The sequence below is a fragment of the Diospyros lotus genome, chromosome 15 (assembly GCF_014633365.1).
Source record: "Diospyros lotus cultivar Yz01 chromosome 15, ASM1463336v1, whole genome shotgun sequence".
NCBI lineage: Eukaryota > Viridiplantae > Streptophyta > Magnoliopsida > Ericales > Ebenaceae > Diospyros > Diospyros lotus.
The window spans coordinates 3,033,907-3,055,851 of NC_068352.1; positions in this window are offsets into that span (position 1 = coordinate 3,033,907).

The following is a 21,945-nucleotide window of genomic DNA, read 5'->3' on the forward strand; positions in this document are numbered from 1 at the left end:
ATGTTTAAAATTAGGATAAATTATATGAAATTATTTACAATTAGGGTTATATGTAACTTATCCTATGCGCTTTCAATTGCATCAAAAAAAAATTATTTACACTTTTAAAATGTTATAATCAGTCACATTTCTTTTAAAATTTTATAAAATTATAAAATTATGTAAAATTTTAACAATTTGTGGTTGATTGTAACATTTTAAAAGTCTAAGAAATTTTTTTGATACAATCGAAAGTATAGAAGGATAAGTTGTACATGACCCTAAGTTCAGGAAGATTTCATATAATTTACCTTTAAAATTATAGTTAGAGAAAAATTCGATTTAACTAAAATAATCAAATTAAAACAATTGAAATTGTTGATTCAATTCAATTAAAACTAATAATCGATTTGGTTTAGTTTTTAAGTTTAGCAATTTCAAATATTTTAATTCTGTTCAATTCAATTTTCGAATTGAAAAAAATTTAAATAAATAAACCAACCAAAATGTCATTTATATTCAATCAAGATAAAAAATTTATTCGAATAATGTTATTTTTACTCTAGGTAAGATAAACTTGTGAATTAAAACTTGCTCACAAAGGTCAATCAAGTAATATATTTTTTTTACTTAAATAATACTTATTTTTATTTAAGTAATACATTTTTTTAGTGAAGTAATATTTATAGACTAAAATTTAGGTTAATCGAGTAATATTATTCTTATTTGAATAACACTTATTTTTATTTAAGTAATATTTATTTTTTAATTTTTTTCAATCAATTTAGTTTTTTTATATTTATTTCGATTCTTTCAGTTTTCTTATTTGTTTAGTCGATTCAATTTAATTTTTTACACAATTTTACTTTATTTGATTTCAATATTCCGATTAGTTCAAAATGCTCACCCTTATTTATAATAAAAAAGTTATTAAATTTAATTCTTATAATTGAACTTTAATTTTGAAATAAATTGCATAATCTGAGAATAAAATTTATTTATGAATATAAATACCCATTTTCTCTTTCCTGCCATCGTTTTTCATCTTCCTCATTATTGTCGATATAGATAAGAAAAATGCTATTGGTACATCCATTTTGTATCTCTTGGGCTACATAGGGGGTATTATGATAAAAAAATCCCTCATGAGTCGCATAGAGGCGCGTGAGACGCATGTAAGGCGCATGGTATTTTAGTCATAATACCCCCTTATGTAGTTCAAGATGTAAAAAATGGATGTACATTTAGCATGACTCTATAGATAATGCTAGATATCCCGGGACTCTTATAAAGAGTTTTACGGGTAAATATTTTAATTTATTTTTTATTTTTCTTTTCATTTCTCAGCATTTACACCACCCTTCCCCCCAGCCTTCCCTCTCTCCCATTTCTCCCGCCCACTCACTAAAAATTCCCCCATCTCTTGCCCCCTCCCCTCTCTCCCCGCAACCCTTTACCTCCCATCCCCGCCGTTCGCTAGAACCCCATCTCAGCCTAGCCCCAACGTCGCCCTCCCTCTCTGTCGTCTACCCCACATCTTCCATTTAGGCCCAGATCCATTGAAGATTCGAATCTATAGCCAAATCGTTTGCTGTTTGTTGGAGGACAAAGTTACGCAGTTGGTTTGGATCGACAGGCCTTGGTGGTTCTAGTAAACTTCCTAACTAAATACGTGCTCAATTGATCCTATTTCTTTGAATCCATGAAATAGATCATAGCGTTTTTTCCTTAATTAATGTTGAGCCTGTGAGTAAATTTCTGGATTGTGATTTTGACAAGCGTCACTTTTCATCACCAAGTTATGTATCTGAGTATTTGTTTCCAAAGATGTGTGTGGCTGCAAGTTCGGTTCTAGCATTCTAAGTTCTAGTTATATTCAATACAACTGTGAAACATATAACAGAAAACTGTGATACATATTTTTAAATTTAATGTGATCTAAATATGTAGTATTATGAAGACATTCATCTGACCATGTTTTTCAGAATAATTGGGGTTAATTTAATGTATCTGTGCAAGTATTTAAATTTTAAATTTAATATGATCTAAGTATATAACAGAAAACTGTAATACATATTTTTAAATTTAATGTGATCTAAATATGTAGTATTATGACAACATTTATCTGATAATGTTTTCCAGAATAATTGGGGCTAATTTGTGTCCTGAATAGAGTCATAGTTGATAGTTGACACATGCAGTGGAGTCCCATTCTGTAGCATTTTGAATATCATGTAATTGGTGGAAATTTGACAGCTTTTAAAAAGGCTTTTTAATACATGTAATTTGATAAAACTTTGTGAAAACAAATGAAGTGTATGTGATGAATGGAATTTCCATGGGCCTCTAGAGGCATTTTGTATTTCATAAAATGGTATATATGAAGTACTTTGTATGGTTTATTATTTCTAATTGTATATTGACAACTTTGCAATTCAATAGTTCCCATTGTGTACATTGCCTTGAGTTGAGTCCTTGATAGTCTAGAATTATAATATTGTTACATCAGTGTCTACATTGTGTATGGCTATATGTTTAGATGAGATCTATAAACCTGTTAGAGTACATTAATTGGTTTTTATTTGGGTGTATAAATTTAGTACTTGGAAAGCTAAAATTTGCAGTATTATGTAATTTCGTTTGACTACTTATAACACTGAAGTAGATAACTGCAAATTAAGATTAGTTGTTTTGATTTTACATGTTCCAACAATTTGACAATCATTATTGAAATATTGTTTATCTATGATTGTGGACGTTGCTGAATCTTATAATGGGGAAAAAACAAAGGAATCTATCATAGTTGTAGACGTCCTGGTCATACCTTGCTGGGATGTCCCACCAAGCAACATTGCTCTTCATGTGGACAGGGGTTTGTGAAATGGATGAAGGTAGAGAAGAATATGGTGAACAAAGGATGAATGTTTTTTTGTTGTAGTGATGATTGCGGATATTTCAAGTAGGGTGATGAATGCCACCAAAAGAAAGCTGACACTTTTGGAGGACAACTAAGTGGAGGAGTGTATGAAAAAGATGAATCAAGTGGTGTTGCTTTAGCCAAATCATCCACCACAGAAGAAATCGAACAAGATATAGCTCGTGCATTTAGATTTCTTGCTCGCATTTATGAAAAAGAAGATGCGGAGATATCTCTCAATGTAACATTTCGTAAGGGAAAAGGAAATGCCAATTCTTGAGCTTATGTCTAATTAAATTAGATAGTTTTTTTCTTGGTATGTATAATTATATTTTCCTTTAATTAAAATCTTATCGCGGAATGAGAAACTTAAAAATATTCAATTCCATACGATCAATATATATCTGTAAATTAAATATTATGGATTAAAAATTAGAATATTAATTAAGTCTATAATAACAATCTATTATGTGGACGCATGTGTGTAGGAGGGTCCATATGTGGCCTATTTGTGCCAAAGTCAAGCATATTCATAGAAGGTCATTTAGGTATCACTGTCTCATAAAAAATTTGCTTCTCACATCTTGTCCATGCTAGACATATTGCTCACTATGGCAAGTTCCCTAAATAATAAACACTTAACACTGCCCCACATTTATATGATTTTGAAATTGTTGTGTTAATCAAAATTAAAACTACAATTACAAAATCTTGTGAATTAGATAATAAAAGAAAGTGGAACAGTAAGGAGAATAATTATGTCTAAAATAATTTACATGACAAAAAAGACTTGTCATTACAGATGTAAACATTTTTTATAGTCAAAAGTTGTATTTTGACAACAAGCGAAATTGCTAGAGTTTACATTTTCCAAAATTAAAACTACAATTATGAAATCTCCAATGTGACTGAAATCTCATATCTTTTACTTCAATCTAAGTGTAACGATTAGATGTGTAAAACTCATGCTCCCGAGCCTCCTTGCAAGTATTGATTAAAATATTGTATCACGTTACTTGCATATAGGGAAAAATAATTAATAAACGACTTCCCATAATATTGAACCAACAACATATTTTTGAAAGTAGTGTAAATATACTTAAAGGATCGAAAACAATATTGGGGAATAAAGCAGGCTTTAAGGGAGATGGTGATAGTTGTTGAACATATTGTACATGCTGATACACGTAAGGTGCTCCGGGTGCTTAGATATTGCTTATTGTATACCCTTAAACAAAAAATAAATAAATAAATAAAAATCGAACAAAAGTGTTCATTTTCATTGGATTTTACATTTCATAACTCCAAATTAATGGATCTGGTTGCAATTTAATGTTTAGGTTAAAATATTGATAATGATTGAGAATTTACCAGTGATTGATCTGTCCAATATATAAGATACTAGGATGAATCAAGGCCTGCGATGGTTGTGAGTCTTCATTATACAATGAACTGTGTTGTGTGTTGCCTTGGACCTTTGTTTTGCCTTTATCTATACTCGCAATTGCATGTACGTCAACCAAAGGTCGCAGTTAAATAAAATCATTTATATAATTTAGTAAAGCCAAAAAAATTATATTTAAGCAAACATTTTTAAGCAAATTGTATAAAATATTAAATATATAATAACAGACAAACTGTATCAAACATAAGTAGATTGGTTGGTTAGTTTCTATACCTTGGATTTCTTAGAACTCTTCTCCAATGGACCTTTATTTCGTAGTTTCTTCAGAGCTCCTTTAGTTCTTAAGTATATTGGATCCAACGTGTTAGCACTTCCAACAAGTTCTATTGATAGAGAATTAAGGGCCACTTGTACACTTGCTTGGGAATGTAAATTACTTTTACTGCCATGTATGGGTTGCAACATGGAAAGCTGAGCTGTTTTAGATTCAATCCACTCCATGATCCTACAAACTTAGTTTTCATCATCAGTTGCCAAGTTTGCTACATTAGTAAAAGCAATGCACATTTTGTCAAATCTTACTTGAGCATGAGTGTTTATCCAACCATCGTAATTAACTGCTACTCTCCTGTGTCATCTATTTATATCTCTCCTCCACCTCCTGAGGATATACCTCTCGAGAAGTGTAGTGACATCATTACGAAGCAAAACTGATATCACATGCCTACACATTATTCCCCTGAACTCGAATAGATGATAACTACAAACAAATTCAATAGTTTCTCTTTGAAATAAAACTGTAAACATTTTTTTCCTAACTCCCCTGTCAAGCATTACATCTTCTCGTATATCGTACCTTGGCACCGGACAACCCATATTAGAAGATACAACTTCACAGTTGTCGACATTCGATTTCGGCCAACCGTGATTCGTTTTGGGCCGCGGTGAGTCAATCCAAAAATACTGAGAAGGAAGGAAACCCCCCCCCCCCAAAAAAAATTCCAAGCGTGTACACCAGAATCTTTTACGTGGTTCGGCCAGAACGATGCCTAGTCCACGACCGCCATCTGATTATTCTCTCAGAGGGCGGTATCTGATTATTCTTTTTTTGTCCTTCTTTCCCCCCATGGTCTCTTTGATTCTCATTTATATTGAGGGGCTTTTACAATTTAGATAATATATAAAAATACAGTGATTGTATAATGGGGGACAAACAGTTCTTATCGCCTTCACAAGACCGGGAGTGGGATCCTCATTACGAGGGGCATGGGCTGTTACAGATAAAGTGATCGGACCCTACCTTTGACTTCTCAGCAGCTTTGCCACTCATGCGAGCTAGAGGTTTTAGGCCAGCGACCTGGATGGGCCAGCGATCTGGAGGATATTTCAGGAGCTCGTTAGTCGATTGCTTGGAGCTCGTTGGGGGATTACCGGGAGCTCGCCATATGCTCGCTTTACGAGTTCCGGATCTTTGGTGGAGGCTGGACTTTCCTTGACGAGGTCGTCCGGGCCTTCTTGGCCTTGGGTGATTGGGCCGGTCTATCGGAGCAGCGGCAAAGAACACTGCCCCGTCAGCCCCAAAAGCCAAAGTAAGCTCATCTGCAGCTGGGGCATCGGCCCCCTGCCTCCCGAGACCATGGTTCGAGTGGAGCCTGTGGGAAGGAGGTCGCAGTGGAGGTTCGAGACGCTCCTGCCGCCAGCTCGAAACGGAGATCGGACCAGCTGCAACAGGGGGAGGATATCAGGGCCAAACGGATCAGGGTCCGTGAGAAGGAGCTGGCCCTGGAGGCCCTACCAGGAGGGGTCTTTGTTGGTCCCCTCCTGGATTCCGTGCCCGACTTCCTGGGTCCGAATTCGAAGCCCCTCGACAACCCGAAGTTAAAGGGAATCCCCCTTTGTGATTTTGTCGCCCGTCACAACCTGGTGGTAAGTAGGAATTCTTCGTACCTTGGTTTCTTAGCCTACTTTTTTAATGAGCTAACATTTCTTCTTTTGCAGACTTCTCTTGCTGCCGTGAAGCTCCGAGCTCAGTACAAAGATTTTGAGGAGCAGCTTCAGTCGGTGAGCATGTCCCGTCAGGCCGAAATAGCGAAGCTTGAGGACGAGAAGAACGCCCAAAAGGCCGAAATAACGAAGCTCTCGGACGAGAAGAAAGATCTCCAGGTCGAGCTTCTTGCCACTCAAAAGGAGATGGAGGGTTGCTTGACGCGTCTGAGGATGGAGGTCCTGAAGAATAAAGATCTCGACGAGGAGCTTTGCAGGTCGAAGAACATGTGGGAGCAAGCCAACTCCGGGCTCACCGGCGAGCTAAATGGAGCGAAGGCGGAGTTGCGGAGGGCTGAGAAGCGACTTAAATCAACCGAGGCGGAGCTTAGGGCGGCGAAGGAGGAGCGGATACGGGCGGATGATCGTGTCGTCCGATGCGAGCAGCTTGCCAAGAGGACCATTGACGATATAAGGGCGGAGGTCGGAGAGCGGATGGACGCGGCGCGTAGGGAGACCAGACCCGACACCTACTCGGCATTTCTGTACACCCTTTGGGTGAACCATCATGAGATGGATTTCTCCTTCTTTGGTGCGCAGGCTGTCGAGGAGGTGGCTCGGTATGCTGCCGAGGCCGCGGAGGATGCTGATGATGCCAATCCCCTTGACTCGTTTTTGGTCGCAACGCAAGCTCCTCAGGTCGGGGCCGAGCTATCCGGGGTCGCCGCGGCTCAGTCTGGTGAGACTACCAAGGAGCCTCCTATGGAGGTTGCCGAGGTTTGTCCAGCCGGGGCTGTCGAGGTCGATCTCCAGCCGACCCTATCTACTGAAGCTCGCCCTGTCGAGGTTGATCCTCAGATTTCTTCGCGAACTCAAGTTAACTCTGACGAGGTTTTGGCATGACGATTCTTGAATCAATTTCGATGAGGTGACTTGAAAGTAACTTCTTCATGGTATAACTTGAAAATCATTTCAACAAAGCTCCCGTATTTTTGAAAGATTCACTGATAAGAAACTTTTGAGTATGTAACTTGATAACGAACTGTTCGAACATAGGTCCAGGTAGATCCGGAGTTTTATCAGCTCGTAGACTAACGCTCTTTAACTAGCTCGTTGATGATAGTTGTAATAATCAGTGCGAACACTCATACTTAGGCAATTTCCAGGAAACCCCGTTCGGCATATTTTGACGAAATAACGAGAGCCTTCCCGAGATATATGTAAAGTCGGATGACCTTGTGATCTGGTCTAACATGTAGTGGCTGAGAAGCTCGTTATAGGGCGTGTGCCTGGTAGGTCGCAAATGCTCTATTTTTAGCCAAGTTAAGACGGACCTCAGCCAATAGGGTCCAATACGCAAAATTTGCTAGGATATGAGATTATGCCATGGCCTCGGCTGGCATGTTGAGGCTTTAATAAGTTTTCAATAAATTGGGAGCGAACACTCAGGTAGGTCGCAGACCATGGCTTTAAGCCAAGATAGGAGGACCCCAGCTAGTGAAAGCGCAACCTGTACCACCAAGTTATATGTTCAGGCGGGTCATAGAGTGACCCCAACTAACACACCATGGCTTCTTATCTCGTTTGACTTGTACGGCCAGGATATGTGTCCAGGTAGGTCGCGTTACGGCCTCAGCTAACACCCAGTGGCTTCTACAAGTTTTATTTGAACTAAGAGGGAACACCCAGGTAGGTTGCAGACCATGGCTTTAAGCCAAGATAAAAGGACCTCGGCTAGCGAACCCAAGCTCGGGGTAACTTGTGGAAGTGGTTGCTCAGTAGGTTCCAAACCATGACATAAAGTTAAGATGATTGGTTCTCAGCTCGCAAACCACGACCTGAGGGAGGGACCAAGGTGAATGCTTGGTTAAGTCGTTGACCGTAGCGCCGTGGCTAGGCTATTTAGGCCTCAGCTCGTAAACCATGGCTTCTCGACCCTTCGTTACGGGGGCATTCAATCGAATACTAATAAGAATAAAGTGCAATGAAAGTTCATAAATTCTGACCAGAATAATGAAAGTCATTCGTAATGAAAAAGACGGAGCATAGGCAACAACGATTACATTTATCTGAAGTAAGGACGAAGGTGTTCTGCGTTCCAAGCTCGTGGGAGAGGGAGACCGTCCATATTTGCCAGATAATATGCTCCGTTATTCAAATTTTCTTTGATGATAAATGGACTTTCCCAGTTAGGACCTAAGGTGCCATCGCTTGCCGCCCGTGCTCATGGCAGTACGAGGCGTAGTACCGGATCTCCGATGTTGTAACGTCGGATTTGGACCTTCCTGTTATAGTATCGTGCCACCCTTTGTTGATAAATGGCGATCCTCACGCGAGCTACATCTCTTGATTCCTCGAGCAGGTCCAGATTAGCCGCCAGTAGCTCGTTATTGTGATCTAAGCTGAAGGTGGCCCTTCGGTGGCTGGCCACTTTATTTTCAGCGGGGATCATAGCCTCCGACCCATACGCCATTGAGAATGGGGTTTCTCCAGTGCTGCTTCGGGCTGTTGTCCGATAGGTCCATAACACTGTTTGCAGTTCATCCACCCAGGCCCCCTTTCTAGCCTCAAGCTTTGTCTTCAGGGTCTGCTTGATTATTTTGTTGACTGCTTCGACCTGCCCATTGGCCTGGGGGTGATCAACGGCGGTGAAACTCTTTTGAATCCCCATTGACTCGCAGAATTGGATGAATTGCTCGCTGGTGAATTGGGTTCCATTGTCCGTTACTATTTGCTGTGGCACTCCGAATCTGCAGATTATGTTATCCCATGTAAAAGCTTGTGTCTTCGCACTGGTGATCTGTGTGAGCTCTTTGGCCTCTGCCCATTTGGTGAAGTAGTCAACTGCCACTATGGCATGTTTGCATCCTCCGCGAGCCGTAGGGAGTGGCCCGATTAGATCCATGCCCCAGATGGCAAAGGGCCAAGGGCTGCTCATCTGTTGTAGGTAAGCCGGCGGAGCTCGCGGAACCTTGGCAAACCTTTGGCACTTCTCGCATTTCTTGACCGTCTCTATGGCATCTTGCTTCACGGTGGGCTAATAAAACCCTTGTCGGAGGGCCTTTTGTGCCAGAGAGAGTGCCCCTGCATGATTACCGCAGTGGCCTGCATGAATTTCTTCTAGCACAGCCTGGCAATCGGTGCTGTCAATGCACCTCAGGAGCGGGGCTGAGAACCCCCTCTTGTACAGTCTTTCATCGTAGATGCAATATCGGGCGGCTTGAGCTCGCAGGCGACGTGCTTCCAGCTTGTCTTCCGGTAGTTTCCCGTCTTGCAGATACTCCAAGATGGGGGTCATCCATGAGTTTTGTGGCGCCGTGATCAGTAGCGTTTCATCTCGTTGTTCCGTGCTCGGGGTGGCCAAAAAATCGACAGGTATGTCCCCCAAGAATTCTACGTCCCGGGCAGTTGCTAGGCGAGCCAGAGCGTCCGCATGAGAGTTCTGGGAACGGGGGATTTGATGCATTTCATATTTTTCGAAAGTGGCTAAAAGTTCGTGTACCTTCTGTAAGTATGCTGCCATCTTCGTGTCTCTGGCCTGGTATTCTCCCCGCACCTGGTTGACAACTAGTTGAGAGTCGCTGAAGATCTCCAAGAATTCAGCTCGTATTTCCTTTGCCAGGCGGAGTCCTGCTAATAAGGCTTCATACTCGGATTCATTATTGGTGGCCAAAAAATCGAACCTCAGGGCGCAGAGGATTTTGTGACCTTCGGGGCTTATTAGCATAACCCCGGCTCCCGCTCCTTGTTCGTTCGATGATCCGTCGACGTATAGTTCCCAGGACGGTCCTTTCAGGTTTTTCGGCTCCTCGTCAATTGGTCCAGTAAACTCGGCAATGAAGTCTGCCAACGCTTGACCCTTTATCGCCGTCCTTGGTTTGTACTTTATGTCGAACTGAGCGAGCTCAATAGACCATTTTAGTAAGCGGCCTGAGGTATCTGGTTTTTTGGAGGATTTGTTTCAATGGGTATTTGGTCAGGACTTCGATCTCATGAGCTTGAAAATAGGGTTGCAGCTTCCTTGATGCCACTATTAAACAGTAAGCCAATTTTTCGATTGGTGCGTACCTTGTTTCTGCATCGATTAGGCTTTTGGAGACGTAATAAATGGGGTGCTGCACCCCTTCTTCCCCTCGAACGAGGGCCGCGCTGAGAGCCTGTTGGGATACTCCTAAGTACAAGGTCAACCTCTCTCCCTCCTTAGGTTTGGCGAGCAATGGGGCCCGTCCCATGTACTCCTTTAGTTGTTAGAATGCGAACTCGCATTCTTCTGTCAATCTGAAGTCTTTCTCCTTTTTTAAAAGCTCGAAGAACGGGGCACACTTGTCAGTTGCCTTTGAAATGAAATGGCTCAGAGCCGCGACTTGACCATTGAGGTTTTGCACCTCCTTCTTTCTTATGGGCGACCTCATGTCGAGCAGAGCCTTAATTTTGTCTGGGTTGGCTTCAATGCCTCTGTTGTTTACCATAAACCCAAGAAATTTTCCAGAGGCTACACCGAAGGCGCACTTGAGCGGGTTGAGCTTCATCTGATATTTCCTGAGGACTCCAAACGTTTCTCTTAGATCGGAAACGTGGTCCGTCACTTGCTCGGATTTTACCAGCATGTCGTCAACGTATACTTCCATGGTTTTTCCGATCAGTGTTTCGAACATCGTATTGACCAGCCTCTGGTAGGTTGCGCCAGCATTCTTCAATCCAAAGGCCATGACCTTGTAACAATAGAGCCCCCGGTCGGTTATGAACGAGGTGTGCTCTTGGTCCGTGGGGTTCATGGGGATCTGGTTGTAGCCTGAATAGGCATCCATGAAACTGAGGAGGCGGTGACCAGCCGTTGCATCCACGAGCTGATCAATTCTGGGGAGAGCAAAGCTATCTTTAGGACAGGCCTTGTTCAGGTCGGTGAAGTCGATGCAGGTCCTCCACTTCCCGTTTTTCTTTTTTACTAGGATCGGGTTGGCCACCCAGACCAGATAGTGGGCTTCCTTGATGAAATTATTTGCCAAGAGTTTGTCCACTTCTTCTTTAAGAGTGGCATAACGCTCCGGAGTCATTGGCCTCCTCTTCTGGCGCACTGGCCTGTAGCTTGGATCTACGTTGAGCCTGTGTGACATGAGTTCTGGGGCGATTCCCACCATATCTTCGTGGTTCCATGCGAATACATCAAGGTTAGCTTTAAGGAAATCTGTAAGTTGGGATTTTACCTCGGGGGCTAGACTCTTGCCTAGCTTGAGGAGCCTTTCCTCGTCTGCCTCGCCAACTGAGATATCTTCGAGCTCTTCCATGGTACCGGTGGGTTTTTCGCAGTCGACCTCGCGTGGATCCAGGTCCTCCCATTGGCCGGTTGATTGCGGGCCGACTTTTGCGATGATATTTACCTTCTTTCCCTTTGCTCCCATTTTCAGGGCGTCCTCATAGCAACGTCTTGCGAGGTGCTGCTCGCCTCGTACACACCTTACACCGTCGGGGGTCGGGAATTTCACCGTAAGCGACCTGGTTGAAGTGACTAGATCCAGGTCGTTCATCGCCGACCTTCCGAGTACGACGTTGTATGCTGAGGGGTAGTAAATTATTAGGAATTCTGCCAAAGTAGTGGCCTGGCGGTTCGTATCCCCGATGGTGAGGGGAAGGTTGATCCGACCGACGGGAATCACTGCGTCCCCCGTGAACCCATAGAGTGGCTCTGGGGACGAGCTCAACTGTTCCGATCCCAAACCCATCTGATCGAAGCATGCTCTGTACATTACGTTTACCGAGCTGCCCGTGTCTACCATTATCCTTCGCACTTCGGAGTTGCCGACCTGGGCTCGTATAACGAGTGCGTCGTTGTGCGGCCAATGGACGTCTCTGGCGTCTTCTTCCGAGAAAAACATCTTCTCTGGGATTGGGTTACCCCTAGGCCGCTTCGCGGGAACCGGCTGTTCGCTCGATCTTGCTAGCAAAACATGGTTGGCCTCTCGTATGTATTTGTCGCGGGATTTGTGGGAGGATCCAGCGAGGTGGGGCCCGCCATGGATCGTGTAGATGGTTCGTACAGCCGGTGATTGGTCATCATCGGTTGGGGGGCTGCTGCTGTACCGGCGGCTGGCTTGGTTGATTAGTCGGCCACACCACGTAATCTTTCGAGCGACCTCTTCTTATCAGATCTTCGATGGCGTCCCTTAGGGCCCAGCATTCCGAGGTGTTGTGACCCGCCTCGTTGTGGTATGCGCAAAATTTTTCTTTGTTTCGGAATTTGTTTGGGGTTCTTAACGGGTTGGGCTTCCCGAATTCCTCTTTGTTCCTTTCGATGGCGAAGATCCTTTCTTGGGGGTCTGACAGGGCACAGTAGCTGTCAAAGCGCTGTGATCTACGAGGTCGCTCATCTCCCTCTGCCTTCCGAGCTCGCTTGAACACTTCATTGCTCGAGCGCTCCCCCCGAGCTTCTCTTCCGGCGTCTCCGTTGTGCCTTCTCTTATTCTGGCTGGAGCCCCCAGCTTCTTTTCTCGACCCGACGGGTTTCTTCGTCCCGAAGGCGTCTTCCCATCGGATTTCCTTAGAAGCTTGTTCATAGAATTCCCCCCAGGTCTTTGACCAGGGTTCGGTAGATGCTCTCGTAGAGCTTTCCGTCTTTTCGGAGGCCGGCGGAGATCGCCGTTAGGATACTTTCATCTGAGGGATCCTCGACGTTGGTCACCTCGCGCCTGAACCTGGCAATGTAATCCCTTAGTGGCTCGTTTGCTTTCTGGAATACGGTGGCGAGGTGGCAAGGTGGCGCGAGCTGCCTTCTTAGAGCCCTGTATTGGTTAAGGAACCTCTGTTGGCACTCTTCCCAACTGTTGATGCTACGAGGCGGAAGGCTCCTGAACCAAGCTCGGGGGATGTCTCCTAAGATTGCTGGGAAGGCGCAACATTTAGCCAGCGAGCTGGTTGTCTGTAGATCCATTTGCACGTTGTACGCATCTAGGTAATCATAGGGGTCCCTGTCCCCATTATATTGTGGCATGCTCGGGACCTTAAACCTCCGCGGCAGGTGTTCGAGCTCAATCTCTCTGGTGAACGGCGTCATATCCCCACGACCATTATTCTGGCTGCGGACTCCTTGTCGTTCTTCCAGCTGTCGCACCTTTTGATACAGCTCTTCCACAGTTGAGTCCGGTCCTACTGATTGCTGGGCTTGCGATCGCCTGCTTCTTTCTCGGACTGGGGAGCGGTGAATTGGGGACGGATAGTTATCCCCGATATCCTCTTCCGCAGGTGGGTGTCTCTCCTCCCGCAGTTGGAGGACCCTGCGAGGCGACGCCGGTGGGTCGTGGACAGCCCGTGCTTGAGCTTGGGCCAGAATTCTGACCGTGCCAGCGAGTTGTATTACCGTATTCTCCAATGCTTCCTGGCGCTGCTGCCAGTCCCGGATCGTCCCTGTCCCAGTGATTTGGACAGTAGGCTGGACAGGGACCCGTGGTGGTATGCCGGGACGTCTCCGGCGGGCGGCGGCAAAGGAGTATCGGCTGCCGGGGCAACGGGTCCTCCATTTGGTGGTAAGTCTCGTGGTCGGTCGTGGTGATTTTCAGGTGGGTCGACCGCCGCCTCGGAACTTCGAGTATTCCTTCCCCTAGCCATGGCTATTGATCAGAGCGGCCCCTTCCTCTAGCACCAAAATGTCGACATTCGATTTCGGCCGACCGTGATTCGTTTTGGGCCGCGGTGAGTCAATCCAAAAATACCGAGAAGGAAGGAAACCCCCCCCCCCAAATTCCAAGCGTGTACACCAGAATCTTTTACGTGGTTCGGCCAGAACGATGCCTAGTCCACGGCCGCCATCTGATTATTCTCTCAGAGTGGCGGTATCTGATTATTCTTTTTTTGTCCTTCTTTCCCCCCCATGGTCTCTTTGATTTTCATTTATATTGAGGGGCTTTTACAATTTAGATAATATATAAAAATACAGTGATTGTATAATGGGGGACAAACAGTTCTTATCGCCTTCACAAGACCGGGAGTGAGATCCTCATTACGAGGGGCATGGGCTGTTACAGATAAAGTGATCGGACCCTACCTCTGACTTCTCAGCAGCTTTGCCACTCATGCGAGCTGGAGGTTTTAGGCCAGCGACCTGGATGGGCCAGCGATCTGGAGGATATTTCAGGAGCTCGTTAGTCGATTGCTTGGAGCTCGTTGGGGGATTACCGGGAGCTCGCCATATGCTCGCTTTACGAGTTCCGGATCTGTGGTGGAGGCTGGACTTTCCTTGACGAGGTCGTCCGGGCCTTCTTGGCCTTGGGTGATTGGGCCGGTCTATCGGACCGAGTCTGGCCCATGCGGGGTGATGCGGGAAATACATATAACAACAGTAAACCTTCCCAGTAAATTCCTCTTGAAATTCCCTAAATTTTGGTATTGTGTACACTTATTGAAATTGTTTTTCAATTGCATACTTAGTAGCACATGGGACCATTTGTGAGAATGACTTAAAATATGCTTGGAACTCCTTTTCAACCTTACTCTTGAGTGCCAGCTCATATTGTTCAACAAACTGCTTGAGAAAAGTTTTGGAATAAACATATCCATCAAAAAATGCGTTAATACTCTCACTACATTGAGTTGTTGATATCCCTGCCCAGAAAGTAGTTTTCAAGAAGCATGAAACCCAATGGCTTTTGTTTTCAAATAGTCTAAAAAACCAATCGTTCTCATGCAAATCAAACTGATCAACCATCGCATTCCAGCTATGCTCAAATTCTTCTTGATGTTGCGACTCATACACTAGACCATGTACTACCGAAAGTATCAATCCCTTATACGGATGGCTCTCAAACTTTTCTGACAACTTCTTTAGTATATTCCATAAACACCATCTATGCTTCGTATTAAGAAAAATAATCTCAATTACTGCTTGCATGACCTTGTCCTGATTGATAATTATTCCATTGGGAGCCTGACCATGCATACATTCAAGCCATGTCCTAAAAATCCAACCAAAGGTTGTCGTATCCTCATTTGACAACAGACTGCAACCGAGTAAGATTGATTGTCCATGGTGGTTCACATCGACAAAAGGCATCTCGTACTTATTAGTTAAGTACGTCGTATCGAATGTTACAACATCTCCGAACTCTTTATACGCTTACCTGCACCTGTTATCGGCCCGAAATACATTCTTCAACCAACATTCCTCATCCAAATCCATACTGAAGTAGAAACTGGGACAACTTGTTTGCATTTTTAAAAAGTAAGTTTGTATTGTTGTAGCATCTCCTTCCCCAAGTCGTAGTCGCTTTACTTTTTCGATATAGTTTCAATAATCATTTTCTATGCATGTCAACTGGTCGTATCCACCAGTTTCGATAATAGCTGAATTAAAACTTTTTTGTAAGGGAATCCCAGCTAAATCATTAACTTCAAGTCCCCGCTTAATATGTGCATTAACTTCATGATTGCATCGGCAAAGCCTTGATTTGGACGGACTTATTTTATGATTGTGTTTACGATATACTTTATTAATACGCCAAACACCATTGAAATTTGTACCTATCTTGGCTTTACAGCCTGTATGGATTGTTGATTGGGGTTTCAAGGAAGTGCTTATGCTACCAACTCTATTACCTCTCTCCTAACTACATTCAAATGTCACATATCTCAAAGCGCTATCATCACCCTTCTTCGAATTTCTTTTTTTAACTGGAAAGCCTATGCTATAAGTATAACTTTTGTAAAATTCAAATAATTCATTGACATCATTAAACTTCATCCCAACCTCCGGAACAATCTAACTGTCTTTTACTAAGGTTTCATCATTGTGTACGTCAAGATTTTCTGTGACTAGTAATTCGTTAGGGACTTCATAACATTCTTCTTCGGAACTACGAACTACGTTTCATGAATTAGATGTTACAAAATAATTTTAGAATCAATTCTTATGTAGTGCATCTATGTGTTAATTTGATAAACTTTTCTCTAAAATTAATCGGCTATAAAAAAAAGAAAGATCATGGGATGTAAAATAACTAACATTATTACCTTTGTTTGTCATGGCTATTGAGACACTGTATATTGTAAGTGACGGCTTTGCTATTGTAATACCCCATGTTTAGATAAGATTGCCACGTAATTTTAATAAGTTTAGAATATCGAAAAATTGAATTGATAGCAGTTATAAGTACCGAATTGACTGCAGGGAATGCCTCAGAGTGAAATTGTCCAAGAAAAATGATATGGTTTCGATGAGCGTTCCGATATAGGATTTATGGTATCAAAAGGAATCAGAACGGGAATAGTTTTCGGTACAGCTAAAATGCAGCTGCCATTTAGGTTTGCAAAACCGAATTGTTGTAAAAGACTCCCGAAAAATCAACGAAACCCTAGGGGGGCTTCAATTTTGCGTAAGGAGCAACCCTTCAGTGGTTTCAGGATGAAACGATAGCCCGGTGAGGACACTGGGGCGAAATCGTCATTTTTTAACTAAGCTTCAAGTTATTAATTTTGTGTTTTCAGTATCGTAATGCCAATTAATTCAGTGTTTGACGATATTATTGCAAATAGAGAATTATTCCAATAAATTTAGGATTAAAAATAGAATTTAAATATATAATTTTTATAATACAATATATAATTATATATATATATTTATACATAGGCGTGCTATGTGTGCAATGGCCGCCCATCCCTCTGCAGCTTCAACCATGTCCTGCAACCTTCACCACGTGCTCTGCAACCAGCCGCACCGTTGCAAGATTTTTGAGTGTTTCCCATGCCAAGAGGTATGGGCAAGGTAGTGAGGAGAGAGGCGGGATGCCTATAAATAGAGGGGAAGAATGAGAGTGAGGGGGGCAGGGGGCTCGGGCTTAGTCGAGAGAGAGAATGAAGAGGAGAGAGATCCAGAGGAAGCTCACGAGAGAGAGAGAGAGAGAGAGAGAGATCTAGAGTCGAGAAGGCCACCTGGAAGGGCCGAAATCGGCCATGGTAGCAGCAGCCAAGCTGTTGTTCGGTAGCCATGGCCGCGCGGAAGGAGGCAAGCCAGCTAGCAGGGGCAGCCGCGGTGACGCTAGGGGTGTGTGATGGTGATCGGTGGGCTCAATGGAGGCCAAGGCAAGGGGCGACCGCTCGAGGGAAAGCTGCAAGCGGCCATAGCCGCGAGCTTCGCAGCTGGACGCGAGGCAAGGGAGCTGCCGCGATGGCAGCTCGTGACGGCGGGCGGTGGTGCGACCGGTGTAGCAGCGGCTGGTGGCTGGCGGGGGAGGCGGAAGCGGCCGACGAGGAAGACGACAGCGCGCGGGCGGTGATCGCAAGAAGAAGAAGATGCAGGTCGCACGGGAGAAGAGGAAGAAGAAGAAGGAAGAAGGGAGGGAAGAAAAGAAAAAAAAAAAAGAAAAGAGGAAAAGAAAAAAAAAAGGAAAGAAAAGAAAAGAAGAAAAATAGGAAAAAATATAAAAAAAATGTCTAAAAAATAGGAAATAGTAGTTTATTAATATTCCGGAGTTTTTGGTGAGAAAAGCGGCCCAGGCACGCATTTCGAGTATATGGCACGCATACCGAGGAAGTTGGGGAGGCTAAGTCAAGGTAAGTAAAATTTTCTAGAAAATTTCAAAAATTCAAGAATATTATTTTATGAATTTTCGTAGTGAAATATTTGAGAAAATATTTTAGAAATATTTAGTTTGGATTTATTGAGGAAAAATAGGAAGAAATATAGAGAAAATGCCAGAAATTATGTAAAAATAAGTTTTAATATTTATTTAAATAATTATGGTGATTAGGATGCTTTGAGGCTTAAGTTGAAGAGACTTGTGCAAATTTTGAAGTTGGCACGCAAATCGAGGTGATGCACGAATTTCGAGAAATGCGCGGATATTGAGGTAGCCTAATAAGTTTGAGAAGGTAAGTGGTACTTCCCAATTAAAGTTAGTTTTACGGAAAATGTTTGATTGTAAGTGATATATGTTTAAGAAATCCGATCCTCGGGAATGTTTTCATCATATTGACATGCCCTGATATGTATCCATAACGTAGACTACATACATGACATGACTATGAAATGCATAAATATACGTTGATATCATTGATCACTGATCGAGACTGTCGAACCTCGATGATTGTAAAAAAAATATATATATTTCGGATTTGCAGCAAGGGTGCGACCCCAAAGTTATCTCTCAAAGGAACCTCAATACAAATCTGTCATGACAAGAACTGAACGAGGGAGGTTTTTGATGAAAGAGAAAGTATGAAGATTGAGTAAAAATATAAAAATGAAATTGTTTATGGATCCAAACGCAACCAGTTACAAATCTTTCCCTTAAACCAGGTTTTCATCATCCCTTCTTATAGATTAGATCTAGCCGAGTTTCAACACCCAAAATCTGCATAAATAAATCTCCAACAACCGTCTAGAGATCAAATCAAAGCTGATATAAAAATCAAAGAAAACCTCCTTCAATCAGTCTACCAATTTTAATCTTCATTCACACAGATTCCAGAACCTAGTATCCATAACCATCCATACCAAGTTATTTGTTTCTGCTTCTTTCTTTCGTGTGTTGTATCAACCGACTATAACATTAAAATCGCAATATAGAAAAGAGAAATCCACCCCGTATATGTTCATACAACCATCTTGAACATGCACTAGAATAAGCGGAAAAGAAGTAGAGAAAACTTAAAACAAATATAATTGAAATTCAAACCAGATTTCGTAGAAGATTTCGGGATTCAAACCATGGAATAAGTTCAGATTTGCAACTGATTACAAGTGTTTAGCCCTCCATGGAGAAGAAAACAAAAACAGAGAAAAAACGGCTACTGTTCATGAGACAAAATATATATATATATATATCTCCACCTAATGGCCTCCTAAGGTGCTTAAATAGAGCTTAAGGAGGAAACCCTAGGTTACCTCAACTTCACAGCCGATTTTGAATAGGATAACGTGCGTTCTGGGCTTCGGCCCCTTCATAAAAATTGTAGATCAGGAAGAGTAGATGAATTTGGGATTTTTAATCACTTGATTTGGATATCGGACGCCCAAGTTATGGCCTTTTAAAGAATCAATGTCCATTGTAGCTTTCCTAATTTAACCCAGCTATCTAGTCCCGACTTTGAAGCGATGTTTGGAGGCCCAAACGAACTCGGATTTGGACAAACCATACCATTTTAGAAATCCTAAGAAGTCCTCTACAATATCTCTGAAGACATCATTCACGTTTTGAGATTATAACTTTGCCAAAAATTTGAAAGAAGCACAGAAGGTCAAATCTGTCAACACACTTTTGCTTCTTTGTCTCTAATCTCCTTGTTTCCCTTCTTGCCATCAAAATTCCTTATGACCCAGGAAGCCCTAATCTGTCAAAAATAAAATAAAATAGTGTGAAACCAAACAAAATCAAGATGAATAAAATGACACAACTAACGTGCAAAAAGACTAAATATGAGGGCTAAATAATATGAAAATATGCGCTCTATCAATCACGCACATTTGTGGTCGTAGGGAGTACGAACTGGCACCGCTGCTTTACCAATGGTGCACCCATACACCCTAGCTTCGAAAGAGGTGGCCACAAAAATGGTAGGTAGCATGAGGGGTGTAGTTGACACCTACAAGGAAAGACATTGCATACACACATGACATAACATTATGTACCCTTACTTAGATGATTCATCATCTAACTTGGGTTTTGCCCCTGGAATATTCAAACGTTCCAGGTGGAGATTGTAGCAGATACGAGGATAAATGAGGCATGAAATGGCACTTAGCAGAGTGTATGAGAAATGAAATATATGTAACGTAGCCCCTATATTTAAGTTCTGCTACTTTAGATTCTGAACGTTTTGAGGAATGTTGAAGATGTAAGAATTTATTTATGATTAATGTTAAGATATCAGGTTTCGATCTTTGCTTCCGCATTTGATGAGTATAATGATTCTCTTTCGAGATTAATGTATGGGAATTCTGGGACGGATTCGAGGAATGATGTGATTTAGGTTTAGTGTTTGAAAGAAAAATTTTATTGTCCCGGAATTATCCCAAGTTATAATGCGTCCGGGAAAGCGGGGCGTTATAGCTATCAACAATGCTACTGTTAAGCTCAAGGGTAAGTAAATATAATTTTGATGATAACAAAAATATTTTTATGATATAAATATATTTTTTATTCATGTAAAATGTAAATTTATTTTAAATTAAAAGTGGGTACAAAAAGTAAATTTATTTTGAATTAAAGGAGAATTGTTTTGAGACGTATTTTCTCTTACTCATGCAAAAAGTAAATTTATTTTAAATTAAAAGAGAATTACTTTTAGACATGTTTTCTTGTTTTAATCATTTATGTCTCAAAAGCTTACATTTGAATTTTCAAATCTTGAATTAAAGGAGAATTATTTTTAGACATGTTTTCTCTTACTCATGTAAAAAGTGAATTTATTTTGAATAAAAAGATAATTATTTTTAGACATGTTTTCTTGTTTTAATCATTTATGTCTCAAAAGTTTATATTTGAATTTTCAAATTTTGATTTCTCATGCAAAAAGTAAATTTATTTTGAATTAAATGTGACACATATTTTCTTATTGTTTGAGAAAGTTTAAACATTTTTTTGAATTTCAAACTTCATATTAACATTTTCTTTAATGACTAGTGTGTTTAAAAGATGTATTTATATAGGATAAGTATGGAGGCTCAAAGTGGAGAACAAACTTGATAAAACATTCAAACAAGAGTGAGAAAGTTTGAAGTGCTGGAAGTGTGATGGTTGGTGGAATTCTTAATCGTTGGTGACTTGTTTGTAATTGTTTCTGGTTGTAAGTTTGTTATTTTTATTCACTTGTTGTGTGAGGGGATTGTATTTGCTAGTAGTGTGCTAGTGGTTCTTGTTTAAGCAAAGGATTGTATGTTGGTTTCAGTTCCAATTAAAAGCTAGTGTTGATTCTCCCTAGTGGAACCTCAAGTTAAGTCTTTAGATAGAGGATTAGGCTCTTTAGAGCCGAATCTCTATAAATTTCTCTTGTTCTTTGTGGTTGTATAATTTTATTATTATTAATCTTACTGCAATCATCACATATTAAGATCACAAATTTAAGAGTTTTTAAAAGAATTAAAAATTATTAATTTATTTAAAAAACCCAATTCACCCTCATCTTGGGTATTTTTCTAGGCAACAATTACAATAAGTCAAACCCAATAGGATTGGCACCAAAACTTACATGCATACAAAAAATGTATTAACTTTTTTTTCCACAATATGAAAATAATTACATTATATGAATTTTAACTTTTTGAATACTAAATTTACACACCCAAATAGCAAAATTTGATCAGAATTACAAAGGAATCGTACCTATATTTAAATACTTGCACAATTACATTGAATATAACTGAAATTTAGAATGCTAGAATCAAACTTACATCCACACACATCTTTGGAAACAAATACTTAGATACATAACTTGGCGATGAAAAGTGACGTTTGTCAAAATCACAATCTAGAAATTTACTTACAAGCTCAACATTAATTAAGGAAAAATATGTTATAATTTTTTTCATGGATTCCAAGAAATAGGATCAATGGAGCACATATTCAGTTATGAAGTTTACCAGAACCCCCAAGGCCTGTCGATTCGAACCAACTCCATATCTTTGTCCTCCAGCAAACAACAAATGATCTTAGCTGTCGATTTCAAATCTACGGCGGAT